Below are 10,851 nucleotides of genomic sequence, written 5' to 3' on the forward strand. Positions count from 1 at the left end.
CTGATTGAAGTGGATTTAACAGGTGTCATTAACAAGGAATCAGAGCTTTCACCTGGATTCATCTGGTCAGGCTAACTCCGCCATCTCACGGTACAGGCCGAGGACGACGTGAAACAAACTACCACAGCTCGCAGTCTGCTTGATAGTCTAGAGATGCTGCTGACAGATGATGCGAGATGCCGGACAATGACAAATCCTTAGTGATGTGGACACAGAGGAATCTCTCGACCCCATCGATGTGAGTGGATCCGTGCTCGCCCTCCGGTTCCTTTGTCCACGATCAGCTCCTTTTTCTTGCTGACGTTGAGAGAGAGGTTGTTGTCCTAGCACCACACTGCCAGGTCTCTGACCTCCTCCCTATAGGCTGTCTCATCGTCGTTGGTGATCAGGCCTACCACTGTTGTGTCATCAACAAACTTAAGAATTGTGTTGGAGTCATGCACATCCACGCAATTGTGGGTGAACAGGGAGTAGACGTGGGGACTAAGCACACACCCCTGAGGGGCCCCTGTGTTAAGGGTTTGGCCACTACGGTGTTGAACGCTGAGCTGTAGTCAATGAACGGAATTCTCACGTAATGTTCCTTTTATCCTGAACCATCACACTTTGACATGTGACTGCGTTCTCTGGTATATAATATTCCTCTGTGTGTGTGTTTGCGTGCGTGTGTGTGTTCTAGGAATAGAGAGATGACTCAAAGATACAGTCAGCAACATTCTTGTTCATCCAGCACCAAATTGTTTCATACTGTGTTTGTTGCAGACAATTATTATTACATGTATCTGTGCAACTGTGCGCACACACGCACAAATCCTTCCTTTTCCCTCTCTTTTTTTTTAGCTTAATTCTTTGTCATTTAAATCATCTTCAGTGCAGATTGAATGCAGACAGTTTTCCTCCACAAGTCCTGTTGCCCTGTCTCCCCTCTCTTGGGCTATGGGGAGTTTAATAAAGCTCTATGTGAGATGAGTCATCCAGCATCTCTGGGACAACGCTCACAATGGGGTTCAATCCAACGACAGGCAACACAAGGACACATTGTAATTGGAAATACATTTGGCCACTGATGGCTCCTTAGGCCTGCAGGTGAGATCATAAAGAAAGAAGATCGGCCTGTAAAGTAAATCTTCTTATGCCTTTAGCTGTTTTTGTTCTGCGTCCTTTGCCAAGACACAGTAAATACCTTTCTTGACTTCCTCTAGTAACACTGAACGACTTAGTGATGGGGGTAAAGATCGGTAAAGTTACATATTGGGATATCATTTTTGACAATATATCGTATCGTTTTGACAATATTGCAAAATTATTTTTGGGCTAGTTGGCTGTACCTGCACCAAAACTCCAGTATTTTTCCTTCATAATCTTTTCTCCATCTTCTTTTTAAATAGGGAGCCAATTTGTTTTCAGCTCTAGACACCTGCTCGTCGAATATCTCATTCCAAAATCATGAGCATTAATATGGAGTTGATTCCCCTTTGCAGCCTCCATTCTTCTAGTAAGTCAGTTCGTCAAATGTTTGCCCTGCTAGAGTTGCCCCGGTCAACTGTAAGTGCTATTGTGAAGTGGAAAACGGCTAGGAGCTACAGCGGCCCTGCCGCTCACAGAACGGGACCGCGGGGTGCTGAAGCACATAGCGCGTAAAAATAGTTTGTCCTCGGTTGCAACACTCACTACCGAGTTCCAAACTGCCTCTGGAAGCAACGTCACCAGAAGAACTGTTCGTTGGGAGCTTCATGAAATAGGTTTCCATTGTCGAAGAACACTACCTACCCGAATATATAGTTCCAACTGTAAAGTTTGATGGAGGAATAATGGTCTGGGGCTGGTTTTCATTGTTTGGGCTAGGCTCCTTAGTTCAAATGAAGGGAAATCTTAACGCTACAGCATACAATGACATTCTCGACGATTCTGTGCTTCCAACCTTGTGGCAACAGTTTGGAGAAGGCCCTTTCCTGTTTCAGCATGACAATGCCCTCGTGCAGGTCCATACAGAAATGGTTTGTCGAGATCGATGTTTAAGAACTTGACTGGCCTGCACAGGGCCCTGACCTCAACCCTATTGAACACCTGCGAGCCAGGCCTAATCTCCCAACATCAGTGCCCAAACCTCACTAATGTTCTTGTGGCTGAATGGAAGCAAGTCCCCGCAGCAATGTTCCAATATCTAGTGGAAAGCCTTCCTAGAAAGGTTGCATCCTATGACGGTGCCACGAAAGTCACTGAGCTATTCAGTAAGGTCATTCTACTGACAATGTAGGTCTATGCTCGATTTTATACACCTGTCAGCAACGATTGTGGCTGAAATAGGCAAATCTACTAATTTTAAGGGGTCTCCACATACTTTTCTATACATAGTGTAAATGTGGAGAATGATACATTTGCATCTGTGGGCCATCAACTAGCCTATTAATCATTGTAGACTACTGTAGCCTACCATTTGATACAATAAATATGTTGAAATGACGATATCACTGGAGTCATTGCAAATTAATTTGTACCACTTGTGTAGCCTACCTGGAGCTGCCAAACAGATTATACCTTTTGTTTGTTGTTGTAGTCTTGTGTTATTATGCAATTATTAATGGCCGTGTTCATAGCCACAGGAAGTAGGGGTGCTGTGAAATCAGAATAATGTTTATTTATTTTTTCTCAGAAAAGCACTGGGCCTTTAATAGTCCTGTATTAGCAGACCGATATATCCTTCTGCCCCCCCACCCCCATGGCCATGTTTAGTTAATTCATTGGAAGTTATAAATTGTGATCATGGTCACAGCTTTGTCGCAAATGTATCGTTCTTCACATTTAATGTCAGTTTCATTGTGGACTATTCCCTGATATGAGATGTAGGCCTATCAGGAGCTATAGGCTACCTGCATCTAGCTCAGCAAACCATGGCAAAGTTAAATTCCAATCATAAACCCAGATTTTTGTCAGTAGCCTATGCCTTTAGAAATGAAAAGTACATTTTGTCAAACAGGCCATTTATAATGGTTTGTAGTTTTAACATTTGCCACACAATAACAGCACAATTGCCAGAAAATAGCCTAAAATTCATTTTTTAAATTTAGTCCAAGTGTTTCTTGTACAGAGATTTTGAGATCCTCCCTCCAACTTTCATCACTTAAACTCTCTTTGTTTGCATTTACGATATCTATAGTTACGCACATGTGCAGACAGGATTTATTTACAATCATAGCAGTCAAACAAGTTAAATCGACATCCTGTCATGTTTTGTCATTGATCATCATGTCTTGTCCCTGTGCTTCCCTCTGCTGGTCTTATTAGGTTCTTTCCCTCTTTCTATCCCTCTCTCTCCCCTCCCTCTCTCCCTCTCTCGCTCTCTCTCTCTATCGTTCCGTTCCTGCTCCCAGCTGTTTCTCATTCTCCTAACGACCTCATTTACTCTTTCACACCTGTCCCCTATTTTGCCCTCTGATTAGAGTCCCTATTTCTCCCTCTGTTTTCCGCTTCTGTCCTTGTCGGATTCTTGTTTGATGTTTGCTGTTCTGTGTCCTTGTTCCGCCCTGTCGTGTTTTTGCCCTCTTCAGATGCTGCGTGTGAGCAGGTGTCTATGTCAGCTACGGCCTGTGCCTTCCTGAAGCGACCTGCAGTCTGTGGTCGCGTCTCCAGTCGTTCCTCTCTACTGACGAGAGGATTTCAGTTTCCTGTTTTGGATTTACCTWMGATAATATCCAGGAGAATTATGTGTTTGTTATAGAACTGGAATAAAGACTCTGTTTCTATTACGTCGCTTTGGGTCCTCATTCACCAGCATAACAGAAGAATCCGACCAAGAATGGACCCAGCGACTACGGATTCTCGAAACACTTGCCGTCGAGATCCAGGGAGCAATGTCGGCAGACACGAGCAGGAATTGTCTGCTGCTCTCATGCCGTTGAGACCCTGTCCGCTCAGGTCTCCGATCTCTCAGGACAGTTTCAGAGTCTTCGTCTCGTGCCACCAGCTACTTCCTGGTCTTCCGAGTCTCCGGAACCTAGGGTTAATAACCCACCATGTTATCTGGGCAGCCCACTGAGTGTCGCTCCTTTCTCACCAGTGTGATATTGTGTTCTCTCTCCAGCCCAACACATACTCAAGAGAGAGAGCTCGGATCGCTTACGTCATATCACTCCTTACTGGTCGGGCTCGGGAGTGGGGAACAGCTATCTGGGAGGCAGGGCTGAGTGTTCTAACGTTTATCAGAACTTTAAAGAGGAGATGATACGGGTTTTGATCGTTCAGTTTTTGGGAAGGGAGCTTCCAGGGCCCTGCTCCCTATGTCAAGGTGATCGATCCATAACGGATTACTCTATAGAGTTTCGCACTCTTGCTGCATCCAGTGACTGGAACGAGCCGGCGTTGCTCGCTCGTTTTCTGGAGGGACTCCACGCTGAGGTTAAGGATGAGATTCTCTCCCGGGAGGTTCCTTCCAGCGTGGACTCTTTGATTGCACTCCCACCATCCGCATAGAACGACGGGTAGATCTTCGTCACAGAGCTCGTGGAAGAGAGCTCGCGTTAACGGTGTTTCCCCTCTCCGCATTCAACCATCTCCTCCCACCGGCTCAGAGACTGAGCCCATGCAGCTGGGAGGTATTCGCATCTCGACTAAGGAGAGGGAACGGAGAATCACCAACCGCCTTTGCCTCTATTGCGGTTCTGCTGGACATTTTGTCATGTCATGTCCAGTAAAAAGCCAGAGCTCATCAGTAAGCGGAGGGCTACTGGTGAGCGCTACTACTCAGGTCTCTCCATCAAGATCCTGTACTACCTTGTCGGTCCATCTACGCTGGACCGGTTCGGCTGCTTCCTGCAGTGCCTTGATAGACTCTGGGCTGAGGGTTGTTTTATGGACGAAGCATGGGCTCGGAAACATGACATTCCTCTCAGACAGTTAGGGAAGCCCACGCCCATGTTCGCCTTAGATGGTAGTCTCTCCCCAGTATCAGATGTGAGACACTACCTTTAACCTCACAGTATCTGGTAACCACAGTGAGACCATTTCCTTTTTGATTTTTCGTTCACCTTTTACACCTGTTGTTTTGGGTCATCCTGGCTAGTATGTCAAATCCTTCTATTAATTGGTCTAGTAATTCTATCCTATCCTGGAACGTTTCTTGTCATGTGAAGTGTTAATGTCTGCTATCCCTCCTGTTTCTTCTCTGTCCCCTCTACTCAGGAGGAACCTGGTGATTTGACAGGAGTGCCGGAGGAATATCATGATCTGCGCACGGTCTTCAGTCGGTCCAGAGCCAACTCTCTTCCTCCTCACCGGTCGTATGATGTTTGTATTGATCTCCTTCCGGGGACCACTCCCCCTCGGGGTAGACTATACTCTCTGTCGGCTCCCGAACGTAAGGCTCTCGAGATTATCTGTCTGTTTCTCTCGACGCCGGGTACCGTGGTGCCTCTTCTTCTCCCGCCGGAGCGGGGTTTTTTTTGTTAAGAAGAAGGACGGTACTCTGCGCCCCTGCGTGGATTATCGAGGGTTGAATGACATAACGGTTAGAATCGTTATCGCTTCCCCTTATGTCGTCAGCCTTCGAGATTCTGCAGGGAGCCAGGTTCTTTACTAAGTTGGACCTTCGTAACGCTTACCATCTCGTGCGCATAAGAGAGGGTGACGAGTGGAAACGGCGTTTAACACTCCGTTAGGGCATTTTGAATACGGGGTTCTGCCGTTCGGTCTCGCTAATGCTCCAGCTGTCTTTCAGGCATTAGTTAATGATGTTGAGAGACATGCTGAACATCTTTGTTTTCGTTTACCTTGACGATATCCTGATTTTTTCACCGTCACTCGAGATTCATGTTCAGCACGTTCGACGTGTACTCCAGCGCCTTTTAGAGAATTGTCTCTACGTGAAGGCTGAGAAGTGCCCTTTCATGTCTCCTCTGTCACATTTCTCGGTTCTGTTATTTCCGCTGAAGGCATTCAGATGGATCCCGCTAAGGTCCAGGCTGTCAGCGATTGGCCCGTCCCTAAGTCACGTGTCGAGTTGCAGCGCTTTCTCGGTTTCGCTAATTTCTATCGCGTTTCATTCGTAATTTCGGTCAAGTGGCTGCCCCTCTCACAGCTCTGACTTCTGTCAAGACTTGCTTTAAGTGGTCCGGTTCCGCCAGGGAGCTTTTGATCTCCTCAAGAAGCGTTTTACTTCCGCCCCTACCTTGTTACTCCTGACGTCACTAAACAATTCATTGTCGAGGTTGACGCTTCAGAGTGTGGCGTGGGAGCCATTCTGTCTCAGCGCTTCCATTCTGACGATAAGGTCCATCCTTGCGCTTACTTTTCTCATCGCCTGTCGCCATCGGAACGCAACTAGGATGTGGTGCCGCGAACTGCTCGCCATCCGCTTAGCCATAGGCGAATGGCGACAGTGGTTGGAGGGGGCGACCGTCCCTTTTTCGTTTGGACTGACCATAAGAACCTTGAGTACATCCGTTCTGCCAAACGACTTAATGCACGTCAAGCTCGTTGGGCGTTGTTTTTCGCTCGTTTCGAGTTCGTGATTTTCTATCGCCCGGGAAATAGAAACACCAAGCCTGATGCCTTATCCCGTCTCTTTAGTTCTCTGTGGCTCTACCGACCCCGAGGGGATTCTCCCTGAAGGGCGTGTTGTCGGTTGACTGTCTGGGGAATTGAGAGACAGGTAAAGCAAGCACTCACTCAACTGCGTCGCCGCGCGCTTTCTAGTAACCTTCTGTTCGTTCCTGTCTCTACTCGTCTGGCTGTTTTTCAGTGGGCTCACCTGCCAAGTTAGCTGGCCACCCCGGCGTTCGGGTACGCTTGCTTCTATTCGCCAGCGGTTTTGGTGGCCTACTCAGGAGCGTGACACGCGCCGTTTCGTGGCTGCTTTTTCGGACTCCGCGCAGACTAAGTCAGGTAACTCTCCTCCTGCCGGTCGTCTCAGACCGCTTCCCATTCCTTCTCGACCATGGTCTCACATCGCCTTAGACTTTATTACCGGTCTGCCTTCGTCTGCGGGGAAGACTGTGATTCTTACGGTTATCGATAGGTTCTCTAAGGCGGCACATTTCATTCCCCTCGCTAAGCTTCCTTCCGCTAAGGAGACGGCACAAATCATCATTGAGAATGTGTTCAGAATTCATGGCCTCCCGTTAGACGCCGTTTCAGACAGAGGCCCCACAATTCACGTCACAGTTTTGGAGGGAGTTCTGTCGTTTGATTGGTGCTTCCGTCAGTCTCTCTTCCGGGTTTCATCCCCAGTCTAACGGTCAAGCAGAAAGGGCCAATCAGTCGATTGGTCGCATATTACGCAGCCTTTCGTTTCGAAACCCTGCGTCTTGGGCAGAACAGCTCCCCTGGGCTGAGTACGCTCACAACTCGCTTCCTTCGTTGCTACCGGCTATCTCCGTTTCAGAGTAGTCTTGGGTACCAGCCTCCTCTGTTCTCGTCCCAGCTCGCCGAGTCCAGCGTTCGCTCAGGCTTTTGTCCAACGTTGTGAGCGCACCTGGAGGAGGGTCAGGTCTGCACTTTGCCGTTACAGGGCGCAGACTGTGAGAGCCGCCAATAAACGTAGGATTAAGAGTCCTAGGTATTGTCGCGGTCAGAGAGTGTGGCTTTCCACTCGTAACCTTCCCCTTACGACAGCTTCTCGCAAGTTGACCTCGCGGTTCATTGGTCCGTTCCGTGTCTCTCAGGTCATCAATCCTGTCGCTGTGCGACTGCTTCTTCCGCGACATTCTTCGTCGCGTCCACCCTGTCTTCCATGTCTCTGTGTCAAGCTTTTCTTCGCGCCCCCGTTCGTCTTCCCTCCCCCCCCCCCGTCCTTGTCGAGGGCGCACCTATTTACAAGGTACGGAAGATCATGGACATGCGTTCTCGGGGACGTGGTCACCAGTACTTAGTGGATTGGGAGGGTTACGGTCCTGAGGAGAGGAGTGGGTTCCATCTCGGACGTGCTGGACCGTTCGTTGATTGATGATTTCCTTCGTTGCCGCCAGGGTTCCTCCTCGAGTGCGCCGGGAGGCGCTCGTGTGAGTGGGGGGTACTGTCATGTTTTGTCATTGATCATCATGTCTTGTCCTGTGCTTCCCTCTGCTGGTCTTATAGGTTCTTTCCCTCTTCTATCCTCTCTCTCCCCTCCCTCTCTCGCTCTCTCTCTCTATCGTTCCGTTCCTGCTCCCAGCTGTTTCTCATTCTCCTAACGACCTCATTTACTCTTTCACACCTGTCCCCTATTTTGCCCTCTGATTAGAGTCCCTATTTCTCCTCTGTTTTCCGCTTCTGTCCTTGTCGGATTCTTGTTGATGTTTGCTGTTCGTGTCCTTGTTCCGCCCTGTCGTGTTTTTGCCCTCTTCAGATGCTGCGTGTGAGCAGGTGTCTATGTCAGCTACGGCCTGTGCCTTCCTGAAGCGACCTGCAGTCTGTGGTCGCGTCTCCAGTCGTTCCTCTCTACTGACGAGAGGATTTCAGTTTCCTGTTTTGGATTTACCTTTGATAATATCCAGGAGAATTATTTTTGTTTAAGACTGGAATAAAGACTCTGTTTCTATTACGTCGCTTTTGGGTCCTCATTCACCAGCATAACACATCCATTGATGGAAAATGATCTGGCGAGTTTAATAAGGGCAAATTTGTTTTTTTCTTGTGACATATAAAAATTCCTTCAACATCACGTTAATCTCGCAATAATTATTACTGATGGAAAACTGAATTTAGCTTCGGATGTCGTTAAAAATTACATCGATATTCCTTAATTTGCTCGATAATGTTTTGGAAAAAGGGTTTATTGGATAAAACTCCTCTCTTGCTTTGAAAAAAACATTTGGGCTAGTTTTCAGGCCTTGTTTGCTGGATTTGAGTGGTCATTGGGTTAGACATTTTTACTAGACCTGGCAACCCTGAATCACAGTATCAAATTGAAATACATATAGAATTGTGAGAATCGCAATAAATATTGTATCGGCACCTATGTATAGTGATAATATCCCTGGCAATTCCCAGCCTTGTACTCACGAGAAATTATGCCAGCTCTGTTGCTTTTCAGAGCTCTATTTTCTCTAAAGACATACCAAATCAAATCAAATTTTATTGGTCACATACACATGATTAGCAGATGTTATTGCGAGTGTAGCGAAATGTTTGTGCTTCTAGTTCCGACAGTGCTAATATCTAACAAGTAATCTAACAATTCCACAGCTACATAATACACACAAATCTAAGTAAAGGAATGGAATAAGAATATATACATATAAATATACGGATGAGCGATGACCGAGCGGCACAGGCAAGATGCAATAGATGGTATGAAATTGTCACGACTTCCGCCGAAGTTGGTCCCTCACCGGTTTTCTAGCCGCCACCGATCCACTTTTCATTTTCCATTTGTTTTGTCTTCATTGTACACACCTGGTTTCCATTCCCATAATTATATGTTCCTTAGTTAACCCTCTGTCCCCCATGGTTTTGTGCGTGTTTGTTCATTGTAAGTTGGTCTCGTTTGTGAGCTTGATTATGTTCCTTCTTGGAATATTTGTTTTTTGAGTAAAGTTACGTTTATTACTCATCTCTGTGTCCTGCGCCTGACTCCGCCTTACCTGCTACACCTAGACGCCGTACAGAAATACAGTATATACATATGAGATGAGTAATGCAAGATATGTAAACATTATTAAAGTGGCATTATTAAAACGACTAGTGATCCATTTATTAAAGTGGCCGATGATTTCAAGTCTGTATGTAGGCAGCAGCCTCTCTGTGTTAGTGATGGCTGTTTAAGAATCTGATGGCCTTGAGATAGAAGATGTTTTTCAGTCTCTCGGTCCCAGCTTTGATGCACACCTGCCACTCCTCTTTCTCAGGCTTTAATGGTCCTTTCTTACAACAGCCTAAATTATGCCCCTGTCAACAACTTGCTGAGCATTAAAAAAAATGATTCAACTTGCTGCATGTTACTGTTTCTGTCCCTGGCAGGGTCTTGAAATGATCTGCCTTTGATCTGCCTCATTTCCTTTTCCCCATTCCACTCTACAAACATTGAAAATTGTAAATTATTTTGTGTACTTTTTTCAAGGATGTCGCAGTTTTGAAAGCTATTACTTTGTTAAGCTAAGTGAATAAGTTGAAGAGCATAAAATACAGACTGCAAAGTGGAGATTAGAGGAAAACGTTGCTTTTAATTTAGTGAAAGACTGATTTTCTAAATATTTGATGACATAGTTCATCATGTTGAGTTCATACATGTCTAATCTGACTTTTGATATAGTTTTGTATGGGGCAGCAAAACATTTGTTTTAGTGATCAGAAAAAATACTATTTTGCCACAGCAAGCCAATAGAAGTAGCCTACAAGACAGCAATCAATAGGATTAGTCAAAAGTCTCTGAGAATTATGTCTCTCTGGATCTTATTTAATCTCCTGTTGTCATTACAGTGAGGCAACATACATATAGTAATCTCAGGCCATGATAAGGCCTTTATAACATAGTTGTAAAATAAATACTTTCACCATACTGTCAGGTTCTTTCCTTCCCACTCTCCCCCCTCCCTTCCATCCCTTCATCCTGTTCTCACATTCCCCGGAGCCTGACGATGATGTCACCAGAGAATTCCACAGGTTCAGGAGGAAGGGAGTGGGAGCTGGATGTAGTGGGGGGGATGTCGGTGGGAGTGTGTGGTTTATGAGTGGGTGGAGGAAGGGCAGTGGATCATATCCCCCCAGAGGAAATGAGAGAGGGGCCGCTTGATTGTTTTATACTATGTTTTGTTTTACTGTTGCAATAATTTACCCAGCTGCAACGGACAGCTGCAATTACACATCTAGACACGTGACCTACTGGGCCAAACCAGTCTTTTAAATGCTATCAATGGGAAAGGGGATAACAACACATGG

This window comes from Salvelinus sp. IW2-2015, unplaced genomic scaffold (genome assembly GCF_002910315.2).
Source record: "Salvelinus sp. IW2-2015 unplaced genomic scaffold, ASM291031v2 Un_scaffold3210, whole genome shotgun sequence".
Taxonomy (NCBI): domain Eukaryota; kingdom Metazoa; phylum Chordata; class Actinopteri; order Salmoniformes; family Salmonidae; genus Salvelinus; species Salvelinus sp. IW2-2015.